The 19,907-nt window shown below is 47.0% G+C and overlaps 1 protein-coding gene across 4 annotated transcripts in view; it reads right to left on the reverse strand.

The window, feature by feature from the left end:
* Window positions 1-5,630, reverse strand: part of SETX (senataxin) — a 419,011-nt gene extending 413,381 nt beyond the window's left edge. The window contains exon 1 of one of the 4 annotated variants that reach the window (XM_069237106.1): window positions 5,392-5,630. The gene's annotated coding sequence lies outside the window, so the exon portion shown is untranslated. Of the gene's footprint in view, window positions 1-5,291 lie in introns of all 4 variants that reach the window. The other 3 variants (XM_069237104.1, XM_069237107.1, XM_069237105.1) reach the window with 3 other exon arrangements.
* Between the last annotated feature and the right edge of the window lie 14,277 nt (window positions 5,631-19,907).

A 19,907-nucleotide genomic window follows, 5' to 3' on the forward strand; every position in this document is an offset into this window, starting at 1 on the left:
GATGGCAAAAAGAGATATAGCCAGTAAGTGGTAATTTTCCAACCCACCCTCGCTGTCTCAACAGCGTCGTGGGATTGTGGGGACTGGTGTGCTCAGCAAGAAATGCTGGTGTCTGAAGCCAGAGGCTGTCCTAAGAAACATGAAAAGATTGAGGGTAAATGGTGGAATTACTTTGGGTTGGGCTTGCTGCGACAACTGAATTGGAAATTTCCTTGGATGTGGTTATGATGAACTTGATGCCTTGTTGATAATGATGATGTTCTACTTCTCTAATGTTAATAAGCAACAGTAGGATGTGGCGGAAAGTTTGTCACAAAAAGTAAAGTTGGTTATAAAAACAAGTATAGAAAAAGTAATTTAAGACCAATATATTTCTCATATACTGATATTAAACATTAGTGGCAATAAAACACTACATAATCTGTGTGCCCATTTCTGCTAATATGGTGTTTCGAGAACAGAAGTCGACGATGAACAGCACTGTTTAACCTGTTGTAATTAAAACAACACAAGGAGTACAAAGTTTTCTCAAATAGTGAATTAGGTCAAGCCACTAGATTCATAAAAAAACCATGAAAAGGGTCGTTAGACATTTGCATGGCTTGTTTTAATTTGCACAGCAATAAGGATGAGAACATTTGTTTTTGTGTTTTTTTAATAAAGCAAATAAAGGGAAGCACTCCTCATGGAAACGGGAAGCCTTACAGGTTACATTTTAATTGGGGTCAGAAACTAAGTTACGTGATTTGTGGAAAGTAGGGATTCCTCCACGGAAACATTCCAATGTAGAAGCTGGTAATAAGGTACCTGGATGTATGCAGGGAAATTAGCTCAAACTAATGATATCCCTGAATACATTACAGTCTTGCAACAGAAATTCTTACTATGCCGGTAGTACACTGTGAGTAACCATTTGGGATAAAGCAGAGTTTTGCAGACTGATTTTTCCTTTGTGGCCAGGCACTTTGAAGTGACACACTGAGGGTGAGGCAGTGCAAATTAAACTGTGACTGGTAGAATGGGCACTAACAGGCAATATTAAACCTTTGAGATGGGTGCCATAAAAGGCTTTGGTAAATTATGAAAATGTAGCCCAGGCTTCTCCTGGTAGGTGTCCAGATCCAGTAAGTAGCTGTCCTATGTGCAGTTCAATCTGCTAGATTGCAAGCTTTTGGCTGGTTGAATTACCAGTGATTTATTTGTAAAGGAATAAGGGCCCTTGTCAGGACACCACTGCAGCTTGAACCAGCCACTGCCAGTAACAACACAAATATTAACCATCACGCTCCTACAAGTGCGAGCGTTCAAACAATTTCAGGCCCCCAAAATTATAACAACGGTTTTGGTGCCATATATTAGTTGTTTTTCTTTACATTGAACTTAAACAACTGTTATTGTGCTCACCTCCAAAGTACACAAACGGGGTTAACATGTGGCAGAACGTCACAAGTGCCGGTGTTGACAATTAAGTGCTGAGGCTGAGCACTGGAAACCATTGGCTCAAATGAAGCACTGGGGCTACCAAAACTGATCGTGTGATTCAAGACAAAAATGTGTGTACTTACAGTATCCGTAAGCGGATATTTGGGGAAAAAATGGCAGAATTTTCTAAATGTATTTAAAACTGTTATTTAACTGTTAAATCGTGTGGCTTTCAGGAATCAATATGTAATTATCTTTGTGTCGGGGGCATCTCATCTATAGCTGTTACGTATTACCCGTGTTGACGCATGTGAAACCGAGAAAACTGTGTTCCGTTACTGCTAGCAAACACTCCCTGATGCACTGATGTTATAAGTGCTAATAAACTTGCATTTTATGGCCACTAATGAATGCTGTCTGTTGTGGTCACTATTACTAGACTAATATTAATAGTTAGGGATTTTTATTTACTGAACACAGGTAGGGCTCATTGCAAAACAAGGTGCGATACCCCTGATTAAGTCAGACCAATAAAGAAGTATTTATGTTACAGTATAAATGTATTTCTACGAGGAAGCAGTGGCACGCGGCTGCTGACCTTTTCTTTTGAGAGTTAATAAGATAATCAGAGCACTCCTACAAGGGAACTTGGAAGGGTGACATCCAAAGCCACACGTAGAACCGGTGAACGAACGACGCTGCTGGAGAAGTGCAGGTTTTTGCAAGGGGGTGTGCTGAAGCAACATTAACTCGGTTACTTGGAAACTATGCACTAAATTACAGTGTCTGCAAACTCACACTGAACGTTTCATCAGTTTGTTTGCGCAAATACACTTAAAGCATTCAATGCATTACTTGGATCCCACTCAAAGTGCAACGGAGCTTGTTTGACATATTTTCATTGCTTAATGGTCAATGCATTTCTTGGATCCCACACAAATTGCATCATCACTTGCTTTGACTTATTTTCACAGCTTTCTAGTCAATGCATTACTTGGATCCTAAGCTATGCAACAGTACTTGCTTTGACTTACATTCATAGCTTTCTAGTCAATGCATTACTTGGACCCCACACTATGTAACAGCACTTGTTTTGACATATATTCATAGCTTTCTAGTCAGTGCATTACTTGCATTCCAACACCAAGTGCAACAGTACTTGTTCGGACTTATTTTCATAGTCCATATTACACAAAGTAAAGTTTGTACCAAACTATAGAATCAAATGTCCCTCAGTTTTTTTGAGTCTCCAACTAGAGCAATACAGGACGGTTTTCAAGCTACGGGGTGCACTGTGTGGGAAGTTTGCTAAACCTGGGCTAGCATGGTTTTCAAGCTGACAACAGCAGGCAGGACCCTGTATTCACCATGTGCACTGTGTGGGAAGTTTGCTAAGCCTGGGCTAGCATGGTTTCCAAGCTGACAACAGACAGGACCCCCAGGCCAGCATGTGCACTGTGTGGGAAGTTTGCTAAGCCTGGGCTAGCATGGTTTTCAAGCTGACAACAGACAGGACCCCCAGGCCAACATGTGCACTGTGTGGGAAGTTTGCTAAACCTGGGCTAGCATGGTTTTCAAGCTGACAACAGCAGGCAGGACCCTGTATTCACCATGTGCACTGTGTGGGAAGTTTGCTAAGCCTGGGCTAGCATGGTTTTCAAGCTGACAGCAGCAGGCAGGACCCTGTATTCACCATGTGCACTGTGTGGAAAGTTTGCTAAGCCTGGGCTAGCATGGTTTTCAAGCTGACAACAGACAGGACCCCCAGGCCAACATGTGCACTGTGTGGGAAGTTTGCTAAACCTGGGATAGCATGGTTTTCAAGCTGACAACAGCAGGCAGGACCCTGTATTCACCATGTGCACTGTGTGGGAAGTTTGCTAAGCCTGGGCTAGCATGGTTTTCAAGCTGACAAGAGCAGGCAGGACCCTGTATTCACCATGTGCACTGTGTGGGAAGTTTGCTAAGCCTGGGCTAGCATGGTTTTCAAGCTGACAACAGCAGGCAGGACCCTGTATTCACCATGTGCACTGTGTGGGAAGTTTGCTAAGCCTGGGCTAGCATGGTTTTCAAGCTGACAACAGCAGGCAGGACCCTGTATTCACCATGTGCACTGTGGGAAGTTTGCTAAGCCTGGGCTAGCATGGTTTCCAAGCTGACAACAGACAGGACCCCCAGGCCAGCATGTGCACTGTGTGGGAAGTTTGCTAAGCCTGGGCTAGCATGGTTTTCAAACTGACAACAGACAGGACCCCCAGGCCAACATGTGCACTGTGTGGGAAGTTTGCTAAACCTGGGCTAGCATGGTTTTCAAGCTGACAACAGCAGGCAGGACCCTGTATTCACCATGTGCACTGTGTGGGAAGTTTGCTAAGCCTGGGCTAGCATGGTTTTCAAGCTGACAACAGCAGGCAGGACCCTGTATTCACCATGTGCACTGTGTGGGAAGTTTGCTAAGCCTGGGCTAGCATGGTTTCCAAGCTGACAACAGACAGGACCCCCAGGCCAACATGTGCACTGTGTGGGAAGTTTGCTAAACCTGGGCTAGCATGGTTTTCAAGTTGACAACAGCAGGCAGGACCCTGTATTCACCATGTGCACTGTGTGGGAAGTTTGCTAAGCCTGGGCTAGCATGGTTTCCAAGCTGACAACAGACAGGACCCCCAGGCCAACATGTGCACTGTGTGGGAAGTTTGCTAAACCTGGGCTAGCATGGTTTTCAAGCTGACAACAGCAGGCAGGACCCTGTATTCACCATGTGCACTGTGTGGGAAGTTTGCTAAGCCTGGGCTAGCATGGTTTCCAAGCTGACAACAGACAGGACCCCCAGGCCAGCATGTGCACTGTGTGGGAAGTTTGCTAAACCTGGGCTAGCATGGTTTTCAAGCTGACAACAGCAGGCAGGACCCTGTATTCACCATGTGCACTGTGTGGGAAGTTTGCTAAGCCAGGGCTAGCATGGTTTCCAAGCTGACAACAGACAGGACCCCCAGGCCAACATGTGCACTGTGTGGGAAGTTTGCTAAGCCTGGGCTAGCATGGTTTCCAAGCTGACAACAGCAGGCAGGACCCTGTATTCACCATGTGCACTGTGTGGGAAGTTTGCTAAGCCTGGGCTAGCATGGTTTCCAAGCTGACAACAGCAGGCAGGACCCTGTATTCACCATGTGCACTGTGTGGGAAGTTTGCTAAGCCTGGGCTAGCATGGTTTCCAAGCTGACAACAGCAGGCAGGACCCTGTATTCACCATGTGCACTGTGTGGGAAGTTTGCTAAGCCTGGGCTAGCATGGTTTCCAAGCTGACAACAGACAGGACCCCCAGGCCAACATGTGCACTGTGTGGGAAGTTTGCTAAGCCTGGGCTAGCATGGTTTCCAAGCTGACAACAGCAGGCAGGACCCTGTATTCACCATGTGCACTGTGTGGGAAGTTTGCTAAGCCTGGGCTAGCATGGTTTCCAAGCTGACAACAGACAGGACCCCAAGGCCAGCATGAGCAGTGTGTGGGAAGTTTGCTAAGCCTGGGCTAGCATGGTTTTCAAGCTGACAACAGCAGGCAGGACCCTGTATTCACCATGTGCACTGTGTGGGAAGTTTGCTAAGCCTGGGCTAGCATGGTTTTCAAGCTGACAACAGCAGGCATGCTCCCCTGGGCCACCAATTGCACTGTGTGGGAAGTTTGTCACACCTGGGGCTAGGAAGGGTCACCCCCCAAAACCCCTGGGCTGCTGAATCTCACACTGTGCAGGCGGTAGCCCCGGGATACCCCTGCAAGCACTATTTATACCCGCCGGGGGGGGCTCCCCTGACAGCCCAAGGTGCGTTATGCAACGCCATGTCACCCCCTGACGTGGAAACCCGTCCGCTCACCTGACAGCCGCTCCTCGCCTCGTCCCCTCACCCCACCGCGCCCGACTCCGCCGCCCGCCCCCCCTGACAGCCGCAAAGCCCGGCCGGGCCTAGCACTCACCGGCCCTCGCGTGATGCGGCGGCCGGCTCCGAGCCTCCTCCCACCGGCGCGGAGGCCCCGCCCCCGGCGCTGACGTCACCGCGCGCCCTCTGTTTACTTTCCTCTTTGGTGCCGTTCTCCCCCCACCCCCGCGCGACCTCCCTTCCCAGCGAGCTGCGCCGTGACGTCACGGGAAGATGGCGGCCTCCGTCCGTAAAACTGGAAGTCGGAGGAGCGAAGCTGAGGAGAGACAGCCATGTAAACATAAAGATAGGACACGGACTTTCTCCACTGACGTGATGGCGGCGGCCATTTTGAAAACGTGACGCATGAAAATTCCAGATAGGTTATTTGTTGTGTGTGCTTAGGTAGAATGTTGAGGTATGATGACATAGGTAGGTTCTGTTACGTCTATGACGCGTGGAACCTACGCCTGTCAGTTGAGCCTTGGTGGTGTTGGTGGTGTTGTTCGTAGACCTGTTTCCTGTTTCACCATGAGTCGCAATAAAAGGAGAACATAGATACTGCGTGGAGCTTTATTGGTGTTACCCGCTGCAGGCCCCTTCAATTTGTCGACGAAGGTGGTGGAGGCGGCATCTCTTCACTCTGGCGGAAAGGTCTGAAGCGTCGGAGGATCAAGACGACGTATATGATATTCTTTGGAGTGCTGTGGATTCTTCCTCGTGTATTGCCTGGCAACCAACACTGCCGACGTGTTGTTGGTAACATGTAGCGGTTGTGTTTTTTTTCTTTGTTCTTTTTATATTATTATTTTTGGCACACAGTGGCAATATTGTGACAGGAAACAGGTTGTGCCGTATAAACGATAAAAAAAAAAAAGAGAACGGAACGAAATAAAAAAGAAAGAGGTTCAACTGGACAAGCATTGGAACGTATCTTACGGGATTTAATTACTGGGGCAGTGCAGTATGGCACAACCCAGTTTTACTATTATTCCGCCACAGGCGTTTTGGTCTGCAGGAAATGTACCAACCATCAAGTGGGTGGAATGGAAGGACGATTTTATTAACTATATTGGTGCAATTGATGAGGAAAACAAAATGACGGCGGAACAAAAGAAAATCATTTTATTAAACTTGTTAGGTCCTATTGGATTAAAGACATATAATAAAATGCCTAAATGTTCTGCGAGTGGGGATATATGTGTTTTTGGAGCAGCGATGCAGGATCTTGACAGATATTTTGCACCCAAAGTTTGCATAGGTATTGTTAGATATAAATTATTTCAACCGAAACAAGAAAAAGGGAAGTCCGTGGATAACTATGTCGCGAATTTAAAGAAACTGGCAATTGACTGCAGATTTGGTGCGATCCATGATGACCTGATAAGGGACCAACTGGTTATGCACTGTAACAATCAGTCCATCCAAGAAAGACTGTGGATTAATGGTGATTCTCCACTTGAGGATGTTTTGGCGATAGTGTAGAAGGCGGATATTTCTGAAAGGTGTGCTTCAGAATTAAAGATGTCAGAGAAAGGTACTGATGTTGTCTATAAGGTGATGTATCAGGAGCTTGTGAAAGAGCAAAGAACTCCACAGAGAGGGGATGGTGAAAGGAGGTGTTACAGATGTGATAGCAAAGAGCATCTGGTGTACGCAAAAACATGTCCAGCTTTAAAGCAAACGTGTAGCAATTGTGGCATTGTGGGCCACTGCGCAAGAGTATGCAGAGGTAAAAGGAAAATAATTAAATGCATATATGAAGGCGGAGACCAAACGGGGAGTGATGTGGAGGAAAAAAACGTTGAATCCAGAGGTGCTGTGGAGAAAGGGAATTTTGTGCTGAACATAATTTACGAGAATACAAAAGGCAAACGGATATGTGAAATGGAAATAGGAGGCGTTCCTATTGTAATTTATGTGGACTCTGGTTCACCATTCACCATAATTAATGAAGAGGTATGGAAGAAGACATTTGTGGACAAAATCGATACACGTCTATTACGACCGGATATACAACCTGAAAGTTATACTGGTGGAAAGATTGATTTGTTAGGATTCAGATGGCTGTTATTTTCATTCAAGAACATGTGTGCTAGAAGAAAACTGTATGTGGCAAAAAGAGGGCCATCTGTGCTTGGATGGAAGGATCAAGGACAAATACAAATGGTTTTGGACCCGAATGGCAAGGAGAAAGTGTTGGTGGTGAATGGAGGACATTGATTGGCCATGGAAATGGAGAAGAATTTTCCTAATGTATTTGGTAAACAACTGGGAAGGTTAGTAGGGTTTGAACATGACAATGTGTTAAAAAAAAATGCTGTACCGAAAGTCCACAAAGTGAGATCAGTGCCAATAATGACAAAGGGATGATGTGTCAAAAGAGTTGGACAAGTTAATGCAAATGGATGTCATCGAACCTATAGAGAGTTCTGAATAGATTTCACCAGTGGTAATAGCACGACGCAGCAATGGAAAGATTAGTTTGATAATTGACTTACGGTTTTTAAATGATAATATTGTCGTTGATCGTTTTCCATTACTGAAGATTACAGAAATGGTATTGAGTCTTAAGGGAGCTCATTGGGTTTCAGCAATAGACTTATCTGCGGCCTATCACCAGATTACGCTTTCTGCAAAGTCGAAGAAGCTTACAACCTTCATTACACCTTTTGGGTGTTTCCAGTATAAGAGAATGCCATTTGTACTGGCGTTGGACTGTGCTTACAGGGTGCCATTTTGGTGTTTGGGGAGAATATGAATGCACATGATGGAAGGTTGTGGCATGTGTTGGGGGTGTTGGAAAGTAAGGGTTTGGCAGTGGAGTAGAGTAAGTGCAAGTTTGCTGAGAAGAGTGTGGGCTCTTTTGGACATGAGATCAGTGGAGAAGGGTTGAAACCTAAATCATCATTAGTTGATGCTATTGTCAATGCACCAACCCCTACAAGCAAGGATGATGTGAGATCGTTTCTGGGGATGGCGGAGTTTTGTGCGAAATTTGTCTCAAATTTTGCAGAGAAGGTTTATAATATGAGGCTTTTGCTCAAAAGGAACACACGGTTTGTGTGGAATGAGCTTTGTGAACAAGAATTTGTCAGGGTCAAGGGTGAATTAAGCAAGGTAGCTAATGTAGGAAGCTTCAACCCAGAGCTAGATACTTTTGTGACTACGGATGCTAGCAACAAAGGACTTGGTGCGGTTCTTTCTCAAAAAGACAAGAATGGGAAGGAAATAATTATTATGTTTACTTCCAGGTCTTTGTCACCATCGGAAGAGAAGTATCCAGTCATTGAAAAGGAGGCTTCAGCCTGTGCTTGGGCTTTTAGCATTTCCATGCATTTGTGTGAGGAAAGACTGTGACAATCCAATGTGACTATAAACCCATAATCAAGTTACTCACATGTGAGGGTAGTGTGTTAGCTTTGGGAAGAATTGCAAGGTTGTCCATGCGTATGAAGGATTTTATGTACCACATGGTGTATGTACCTGGTAAGAATAATCTGGTTGCAGATTGTTTTTCTAGGTTGCTGTAGGAGGCTGGCCTGGCTTATAGTGGGTACCTTGTGGTACTTACACCCTGTGCCAGGTCCAGTTATCCCTTATTAGTAGAATAGAGGTCTTTCTAGCAGCTTAGGCTGATAGAAGGTAGCTATGGCAAAGCAGCTTAGGCTGAACTAGGAGACATGCAAAGCTCCTACTATACCACTTATATCATATAGCACAATATCATAAGAAAACACAATACTCAGAGTTACTAAAAATAAAGGTACTTTATTTTTATGACAATATGCCAAAAGTATCTCAGTGAGTACCCTCAGTTAGAATGTAAGTAATATATACAAGTCATATGTACACAAACCCAAAACAGGTAAGTAATAGTAAGAAAAGTAATGCAAACAGTGTAGAATTACAATAGGATGCAATAGGTGAACATAGGTCTAGGGGCAACACAAACCATATACTCCAAAAGTGGGATGCGAATCACGAATGGACCCCAGACCTATGGGAGTGTAGCCGGCTGACGGATGTTCCGGCTACTTTAACTTCAGAATCAGGACCGGAGTCCCGATTCTCCTTCCCTGGCGACGCCCCGCCCGGGCGTCCTAGCAACATCAGCGCCGTCAGCCTCAGAGGGAACCCGGATATCCAGGTTCCCGAAACAGTAGAAATTGAAGACGGACTACGCGCGGGCCGGGAGAACAGAGGAGAAGACGCCGACAAAGACGAGAGAACGCCGAGCGAAAGACCGGAGGACACAGAAGGAAGACCGAACACCCGAGAAGCCCTGAAGACAAGCGCCCAAGGCCGGATTGCGACCAAGAGGGAAACAGAAGGACGAGAACTCCGCCACGTCCCAGGAGGGACGTGGCTTAACCAGGTACGGTCCTATATAAAGGACAACTTCTGGTTAAAAGGGAGAGGGACATCAAGAGAGGGGAGGGGAGGGATACTACAGGGAGAGGGGAGGGGGAATTTAGAGGCAGAGGAGAAGGAGGGTAACGCTAGAAAGGTGGAGGAAGGGCATGAAGGAACAGAAGCCCTATAAGGAGAAAAGAGTAGAAGACTGGAATACTAAGAGCACTCCAAAGAAAGAATTAAGAGCACTACAATTAAGAGCACAAAAATTAAGAACACCGTGAGATAGAAACCTATCACTACGAAGACACTACTAGGTGACTTTCCTATATATTCTAATTTCGACGTACGTCACACTTTCCCAAGAGACGGATCCATCTCTCTCTCTCTCTCTCTCTCTCTCTCTCTCTCTCTCTCTCTCTCTCTCTCTCTCTCTCTCTCTCTCTCTCTCTCTCTCTCTCTCTCTCTCTCTCTCTCTCCCCCTTTTCTTCTTGTAGCGTTAATACTAGCCGTACATCCATAAAACCCAGACTCACCCATATCTCCGTTCCTCTTATTTCCGGTACAACTGGGAGTCCCAAGAAGAATATCTTCGCCGGTCACGAGGAAACCTGGGGAAAGAGAAGAGATAATTTATTACGGAGAACCCACAAACCATATAATACTGAAGACTTTTCTCATTATCTTTAAAGAACTTGAAATAAAGACACCAGTTCCAACCCACCCAAGTATCCTAGTCCTTATTATCGCCACACCCACTGCCAAAGTGGTGTCAGAAGTGGGATTTCAACCGTGTGCGATAAAAGGACAGATTAAAGGTAAAGATGGGGGACAAACCCACTTTGGAGGACATGATACAACAGCTAGCTGAAGGACAGCGTCACCTTCAATTAGTTTGGGAGGCCCATCAGAGGGAGGCTAAGGAAGATAGAGAGGCATTGCAGAGTGCATTAAAGAGCCAAGCCACCATCATGGCCCATAATCAATTAGTACATGAGACGGCCCCCCTAAAGCTCACTGACACCATTGCAGCTAGCAAGGTCCACTCCACTGTGCCAAGCTCAGTTCTCCAGAAGTACCAGGATGGAGAGGATCCCAACGCTTTCTTCACCAACTTTGAAAGGGTGGCCTCCTCTGCCCAATGGCCGGAAGAACATTGGGGTCAATATATAGCACCATTACTGACAGGTATCCTCCAAAAAGCCTATCAGGCCGCGAATCCGGATGGTACCACTCCTTACAAAGACATTAAAAACAGCATATTGGAGAGAGTAGGTCACGATTCGGAGTACTACCGCCTGCGATTCCGGAAGATCAAATGGGGTCCTGCGGAAGACCCCGGACATTTTATTATAAAGTCAAGGACCTGGGGTTGAAATGGCTGGGACCTATAGGAACAGAGAGGGAATACATTATAAAGGCGGTGATCTTGGAGCAATATTTAGAATCCCTCCCTCCATCCACTCGGAGTTGGATACGCCAACACCCTAATGTCAATACCGCCATGGCCGTAGAATGGCCTGCGCTTACCACCGATCGACCGACTTCAAGAGCTTAAACCCCAAGACACCTACTAGACCCACAGCCATACCTCTAAGAAGTTTTCCCAGGAAACCCTTAGAAGAAGCGGGACTTCCCAAACTCGTGGATAATCCGCCCATGCAACAGCCACAGTGCTATAGCTGTGGCGAGTGGGGGCATATAGCTCGCCTATGTCCCCGGAAAGGTGAAAAACCTGAACCTATGGAGATTGGGGTCACGAGGGGAAGAGTCTTATGCACAGGAGGGGGTGATCCCAGATATAGACAAGAAGTTACAGTAAACGGAAAAGTGCTCCTAGCCCTGATAGACTCGGGATGTAGCCAGTCTGTTGTAAGAGCTGATGTGATAAGCCTATCAGGGCAACCCACCCACCAATTGGTATCGATCTGCTGCATACATGGGGACAAAAACAATTACCCCCTATCCCTTGTGAGAATAGAGTGGGAAGGAAACCACGACGTACTACCAGTTTGGGTTATGGATCGCTTGGTGGAGGATTGTATATTAGGAACTGACTATGTACGGTTCCCCGAGCTGTTAAAAATAGTAAGATCTCGAATTGCGTCCGATTCCTGGTGGACGGAGGCCTCGTTTTACGGTAGCTATATAGAGGACAAACCATGTCGTCCTAAACCCACCAGACGAGAGAAAAGGCAAATAAAACAACAGTATTGGAATTCTGAAAGAGAAAAGAACATAGAGAAGGTAGTGGCCAACATTACAGCTCCTCCTTCTTCCTTCAGAGTCAGCCAGCGAGAAGATCCCTCTCTACGTAATGCTTGGAAAGTAGCCAAATCAGAGTCTGCTAATGAGGTGGGTCCCTACTTCATCGTCCAAAAAAATCTCCTCTACCGAGTCATTCAACGGGACAACATCGAGAAACGACAGTTAGTAGTACCCGAGCCCTATCGCTTACAGGTACTCTTTTTGGCCCACAATCAGCCGGGAGGGGGACACTATGGTAGGGAAAAGACTGAAGAATATTTGCTAAGGAGATTTTATTGGCCCGGAGTATACGCACAACTTCGACAGTACTGTGCCCAGTGTCCCCGATGCCAACTTATAGATCCGGGACCCCAAAGGAAAGCACCCCTCCATCCCTTACCTATCATTGAAGTTCCTTTCTCCCGGATCGGCATGGATCCGGTAGGTCCACTTCTCCCCTCCACCAAAGGTCACACATATATTCTAGTTTTAGTGGACTATGCTAGTCGGTACCCTGAGGCTATACCCCTTTCTAGTATGACCTCTAAAAATGTAGCACAAGCTATGATCACTTTCTTTGCTAGAGTCGGGTTTCCCAATGAAATCCTGACTGATCGGGGGACACCTTTTATGTCTTCATTAATGAGTAATATTTATAAGATCCTTGGGATCAAACAAATCAAGACCTCAGTTTATCACCCCCAGACGGATGGCTTGGTCGAGCGGTATAACCACACTATAAAAACATTATTAAGGAAAACGGACTCAGAATCAGGACGAGATTGGGACCGGAAGCTCCCTTGGTCCTGTATGCCATAAGAACACATGAACAGGCCTCTACCGGACACAGCCCTTTCGAACTTGTCTTCGGGCGACAACCCCGTAGTCTACTAGACATGGCAGCGGAAATATGGGAAGAAGAGGGGGAGGAAGAAAAGCCTCTATTAGAGTACATATACAACCTTAAAAACCACCTACAAACAGTATGGGAAGATGTGCGTAAACATCTAGAAAAATCTCAAAATACCCAAAAGAAATATTATGATAAAGGAACAAAACCCCGATACTTACAACCTAATGATAAGGTCCTTATATTAAGACCTTGCTCCGACAATAAGCTCTTGGCCAAATGGCAGGGCCCGTATACCATATTAAAAGCAATTTCCCCTGTTACTTACCTGGTAGAAATATCCAAACATCCCAATAGAACTCAGATTTACCATATTAACCTGTTAAAAAAGTGGGAAGAACCCACAATAGTGCCAAGTCAATCAGCTACCGGATTCCTAATAACCCCTGAGGAACCCCTAGACATTGAGTTGTTTCCCACGAACATCAATGTAAATGTAGAGACACCCCACATTAATACCAACATCACAGGAGATCAGATGAATCAACTAAAGAACCTTTTAAAACGACATAGCCAGTTTTTCTCGGGAATCCCGGGAAAAACTCATCTGATCCAACATCACATCAGAACCCCTGAAGGGAAAATAATAAGGCTACGCCTTTATCGTATCCCCGAAGCCCGCCGACATTTAATTGAAGAAGAGGTACAAGCTGTGTTAAAATTGAAGGTAATAGAACCATCTACAAGTCCTTGGTGTTCCCTCTTTGTCATCGTCCCAAAACCTGACGGTTCGATAAGATTCTGTATTGACTTCCGCAGACTAAATGAAATTTCCCTATTCGATACGTACCCAATTCCCAGAATGGATGACCTGATCGAACGACTGGGAAAAGCCCGATATATGTCAACACTCGATTTAACAAAAGGGTACTGGCAAATACCCCTAGCACCAGCTGATAGGGAGAAAACTGCTTTCTCCACTCATTCAGGACTCTACCATTTTACGGTACTTCCATTTGGACTCCACGGGTCTCCAGCCACATTCCAAAGACTAATGGACCACCTTTTAAGACCTTTTCAAAAATATGCTGCTGCTTATTTAGACGATATTGTAGTTTTCAGCGACACCTGGGAAGACCATCTTGTCCATCTCCATGACATATTCCAGGCATTACACACTGCCGGTCTCACAGCCAATCCAAAAAATGCCATCTGGGTTATGACCACATTGCTTATCTGGGGTATTTTATAGGAAAGGGCCAGTTCCTACCACAAAAGAGCAAGATAGAGGCCATCCAGCAAGTTCCTACCCCCACAACTAAAAGGGAACTTCGCTCCTTCCTGGGGGTAATTGGTTATTATCGACGTTTTATACCTCGGTATTCGACCTTGGCCGCCCCCCTCACAGACCTTAAGAAAAGCCTGCCATCGAAGATACCATCTCTCTCTGGAAAACAACTGACTAGTTGTCACCAATTGAAATCCTCCCTCACGACAGAGCCAGTCTTAAGGTGTCCTGATTTTACTAAGGTTTTCCATCTTTATACGGACGCCTCGGATGTGGGGTTGGGGGCAGTACTTTCCCAGCCTGATGACGATGGGCATGACCACCCCATTGTCTTCATTAGTAGGAAACTCTTACCCAGGTAATGTCACTATCCAATTATTGAACGTGAGTGTCTTGCTATCAAATGGGCTGTTGAGAACCTGCTGTACTATCTCCTGGGTCATCCTTTCGTTCTGTTTACTGACCATGCTCCCCTGACTGGGTTGGCTTCCCATAAGGACTCCAACTCCTGAATCCTTAGATGGTTTATGGAACTTCAGCCCTTCTCTTTTCAGGTCCGTCATATTCCGGGTACTCTCCAAGGACCTGCTGACTACTTGTCTCGATTTCCTGGTTCTTCGGAACTATGTCTTGGGATGGGGTGTGTAGCCGGCTGACGGATGTTCCGGCTACTTTAACTATAGAATCGGGACCGGAGTCCAGATTCACCTTCCCTGGCGACGCCCCGCCCAGGCGTCCTAGCAACGTCAGCACCTTCAGCCTCAGAGGGAACCCGGATATCCGGGTTCCCGAAACAGTAGAAATTGAAGACGGACTACGCGCGGGCCGGGAGAACAGAGGAGAAGACGCCGACAAAGACGAGAGAACGCCGAGCGAAAGACCGGAGGACACAGAAGAAAGACCGAACACCCGAGAAGCCCTGAAGACAAGCGCCCAAGGCCGGATTGCGACCAAAAGGGAAACAGAAGGACGAGAACTCCGCCACGTCCCAGGAGGGACGTGGCTTAACCAGGTACGGTCCTATATAAAGGACAACTTCTGGTTAAAAGGGAGAGGGATGCCAAGAGAGGGGAGGGGAGGGATACTACAGGGAGAGGGGAGGGGTAATTTAGAGGGAGAGGAGAAGGAGGGGAACGCTAGAAAGGTGAAGGAAGGGCATGAAGGAACAGGAGCCCTATAAGGAGAAAAGAGTAGAAGACTGGAATACTAAGAGCACTCCAAAGAAAGAATTAAGAGCACTACAATTAAGAGCACTACAATTAAGAGCACAGTGAGATAGAAACCTATCACTACGAAGACACTACTAGGTGACTTTCCTATATATTCTAATTTCCACTTACGTCACACTTTACCAGGAGACGGATCTATCTCTGTCTCTCTCTCACTCTCTCTCTCTCTCTCTCTCCCTTTTCTTCTTGTAGCGTTAATACTAGCTGTACATCCATAAAACCCAGACTCACCCATATCGCCGTTCCTCTTATTTCCGGTACACCTGGGAGTCCCAAGAAGAATATCTTCGCCGGTCAAGAGGAAACCTGGGGAAAGAGAAGAGATAATTTATTACGGAGAACCCACAAACCGTATAATACTGAAGACGTTTCTCATTATCTTTAAAGAACTTGAAATAAAGACACCAGTTCCAACCCACCCAAGTATCCTAGTCCTTATTATCGCCACACCCACTGCCACAGGGAGCTTGTAGAGGGTCGCTGGGACTGTAAGAAAACAGTCAGGGTGTCCAAGATACCCCACCCCAACACCCTGAAAAGTAGAAGTAAAGTACCCCTACTACCCCAAAAGGACACAATAGTCGTGATAGGGGGATTCTTCAAGAACCACAAACAACCAGCAAAGCACTGAAGACGGATTCCTGGACCTGAGGACCTGCAAGGCAAGGGGACCAAGTCCAAGAGTCGCAATAGTGTCCGGGGGGGGCAGGAGCCCAGGAAACCCCGGATGAAGGTGCAAGAAGGCTGCCTCCGGGTGGAAGAAGCCTAGGGTTCTGCAACCATGAAAAGGGCTAGGAACTTCTCCTTTGGATGGAAGATATCCCACGGCGTGCTGGAGGTTACAGAAGTGTTTCCACGCAGAAATACAGCAAACAAGCCTTGGTAGCTGCAAGGGTTGCAGTTTAGGTTTTTGGGTGCTGCTGGGGACCAGGAGGGACCAGGACATCGCCCCTTGGAGGAGGAGACAGAGGGGGTGCTCAGCAACTCAGAGAGCCCCCGCAGAAGCAGGCAGCACCCGCAGAAGTACCGGAGCAGGCACTTAGAAGATTGGTGTAACCGGAGTCACAACAGGAGGGTCCCACGACGTCGGAGTCCAACTCAGAGGGTTGAGCACTGCAGGACTGAGTGCTGGGGACCCAGGCTAGGCTGTGCACAAAGGAATCCTTGGAGAAATGCACAGAAGCCGGAGCAGCTGCAAATCACACAGTACACAGGTTTGCAGTCTAGCGTGGGGAGGCAAGGACTTACTTCCACCAAACTTGGACTGAAGGATCACTGGACTGTGGGGGTCACTTGGATCTAGCTCCTGTGTTCCATGGACCACGCTCGTCAGGATGAGAGGGGACCCAGAGGACCAGTGATGCAGTCTTTTGGTGCCTGCGTTAGCAGGGGGAAGATTCAGTCTACCCACGGGAGATTTCTTTTTGGCTTCCAGTGCAGGGTGAAGGCAGACAGCCCCCAGAGCATGCACCACCAGGAAACAGTTGAGAAGGCCGGCAGGATGAGGCGCTGCAATGTTGCTGGTAGTCGTCTTGCTACTTTGTTGCGGTTTTGCAGGCGTCCTGGAGCAGTCAGCGGTCGATCCTTGGCAGAAGTCGAAGAGGGAAGTGCAGAGGAACTCTGGTGAGCTCTTGCATTGGTTATCTGAAGAATACCCCAGAGGAGAGACCCTAAATAGCCAGAAAAGGAGGTTTGGCTAGCAAGAAAAGAGGATTGGCTGCCAAGAGAGGTAAGAGCCTATCAGAGGGGGTCTCTGACGTCACCTGCTGGCACTGGCCACTCAGAGCAGTCCAGTGTGCCCCCAACACCTCTGAATCCAGGATGGCAGAGGTCTGGGACACACTGGGGAAGCTCTGGGCACCTCCCCTAGGAGGTACTGGTCAGGGGAGTGGTCACTCCCCTTTCCTTTGTCCAGTTTCGCACCAGAGCAGGGCTGGGGGATCCCTGAACCGGTGTAGACTGGCTTATGCAGAGATGGGCACCATCTGTGCCCATCAAAGCATTTCCAGAGGCTGGGAAAGGCTACTCCTCCCCAGCCCTTCACACCTATTTCCAAAGGGAGAGGGTGTAACACCCTCTCTCAGAGGAAATCCTTTGTTCTGCCTTCCTGGGCTGGGGCTGCCCAGACCCCAGGGGGGCAGAATCCTGTCTGAGGGGTTGGCAGCAGCAGTGGAAACCCCGGAAAGGCAGTTTGGCAGCACCCGGGTTCTGTGCTAGAGACCCCGGGATCATGGAACTGTGCCCATGATCTTAGACATGTTACATGGCCATGTTCGGAGTTACCATTGTGACGCTATACATAGGTAGTGACCTATGTATAGTGCACGCGTGTAATGGTGTCCCCACACTCACAAAGTTCGGGGAATTTGCCCTGAACGATGTGGGGGCACCTTGGCTAGAGCCAGGTTGCCCACACACTAAGTAACTTGGCACCCAACCTTCACTACGTGAGGGTTAGACATATAGGTGACTTATAAGTTACTTATGTGCAGTGAAAAATGGCTGTGAAATAACGTGGACGTTATTTCACTCAGGCTGCAGTGGCATGCCTGTGTAAGAATTGTCTGAGCTCCCTATGGGTGGCAAAAGAAATGCTGCAGCCCATAGGGTTCTCCTGGAACCCCAATACCCTGGGTACCTAAGTACCATATACAAGGGGATTATGGGTGTACCAGTGTGCCAATGAGAATTGGTAAATTTAGTCACTAGCCTGCAGTGACAAATTTAGAAAGCAGAGAGAGCATAAACACTGAGGTTCTGGTTAGCAGAGCCTCAGTGATACAGTTAGGCACCACACAGGGAACACATATAGGCCACAAACCTATGAGCACTGGGGTCCTGACTAGCAGGATCCCAGTGACACATATCAAACACACTGACAACATAGGGTTTTCACTATGAGCACTAGGCCCTGGCTAGCAGGATCCCAGTGAGACAGTAAAAACACTCACAAACAGGCTAAAAGTGGGGGTAACAAGGCTAGAAAGAGGCTACCTTCCTACACAACCCCCCCACCAAACGAAGGACAATAAGGCTAAGCTTGGCCAGTTGAGTCTTTATTGTCTAAGTGGTGATAAGTAGAGAGTAGCTCTGCAGTAGCTTGGTTACTCCCTTAATCATTCACTATATGGTTACTTCCCTGTGGGGATGTACACCTCCCTGTTTGAAGTTTTTTAGCTAGCCAACAATGTGAAGTTATATTTTCAGAGTTCCTATTAGTATGTTTTAGTTTAGAGCAGTGGGAATTGTCCACTGGACCTATATCAAAGCATGAGAATGCCAGACAGGGATGCTGTCTCAGTAAAGCCATAGCTGGGCACACACTTTGTCCATATGGTTTTAAGAGAGAACAGGGTTGCTGTTTCTCTTGAGTTGGAGCAGGGCAGGGATGCTGTTCTGTGAGCTCCACACTAAGGCAGGGATGCTGTTCTGTGAGCTCCACACTAAGGCAGGGCTGCTGTCCTAAGTGTTGTGAGGCAGTGCAGGGTTTCTGCAATAAAGTTTCTATGGGAGGGTTGGGGGGATGCTCCATGTTAACTAAAATGGTGCACTTTTTCTTACCAATATTAGTTATCCCACAGAGAGGTACTTCTACCTCAGGGAGTTCAGCTGTGCCAGCTGGTGGTTCCCTTGGTACAGGTGCAACCCCAGTAAAGGTTTCTCCCACCACAGGAATGGCATCCTGAATGGCAGGGTGGATAGGGGATACTGTGATGCCCTTTTTACCTGTTGTTGGAGAGAAATCCTGAGTTTTCAGGTCTTTTTCTCTCATTTGCTTTTTCATTTCAGCTGAAATGAGAGGAAGCAATTCCTCAGGGATACCCAGCATGGCTGCATGGGTATTAAACTCTACCTCAGCCCAACCTGAGGCCTCTAGGTCGTTACCTAAGAGACAGTCTTCAGGCAAGCTAGGTGATACTACCTCCTGCTTAGGGCCAGTAACTCCACCCCAACTAAACTGAATTATAGCTAAGGGAAGAAACTTAGTGGAGTTATGGGCATCAATAATCTTGTACTGTTGTCCAATGATGTGTTGTTCAGGAGACACTAGGTTTTCGGTCACCAAAGTGATACTGGCACCTTTGTCCCTGTAGGCCTGAGCCTCAACACCATTTATTGAACCTGTACTTATCCATTGTAAGGGGACAAGCAGCCAGTGTGGCAAGGCCAGTGCCACCAGGTGTGACAGAAACTGTCTTGGGACTGACTACCCCAGTTTCTATGATGGACCCATAAGTGAACCCAACTACACCCTTATTTTGACTGTTGCCAGCAGACCCACCACTATTACCACTACTGCTAGGGGCACTAGAGTTTGATGTATTAGTGGTGGTAGGCTCAGGGGGTTTACCTAGACAGGACTTATCCCCTGGCCTATGGCCTTTATTTTTACAAACAAAGCACCAAGGCTTTTTAATGTGTGTGGGTTGTGAAGAAGAGGAATAATTTGATTTATCCCCACCCCCTGAAGAGTGTTTAGGATTTGAAGAAGGATCTTTGGTTTTACCCTTATCCCCATGCTTATCCTGAGATTTCTCACCATCTTTCTTCTTGCCATTTTTGTCACCTCCTCTATGAACATTTCTGTTCACTCTTGTTCTGAC

The sequence above is a fragment of the Pleurodeles waltl genome, chromosome 6 (genome assembly GCF_031143425.1).
Source record: "Pleurodeles waltl isolate 20211129_DDA chromosome 6, aPleWal1.hap1.20221129, whole genome shotgun sequence".
In the NCBI taxonomy this organism is placed as follows: domain Eukaryota; kingdom Metazoa; phylum Chordata; class Amphibia; order Caudata; family Salamandridae; genus Pleurodeles; species Pleurodeles waltl.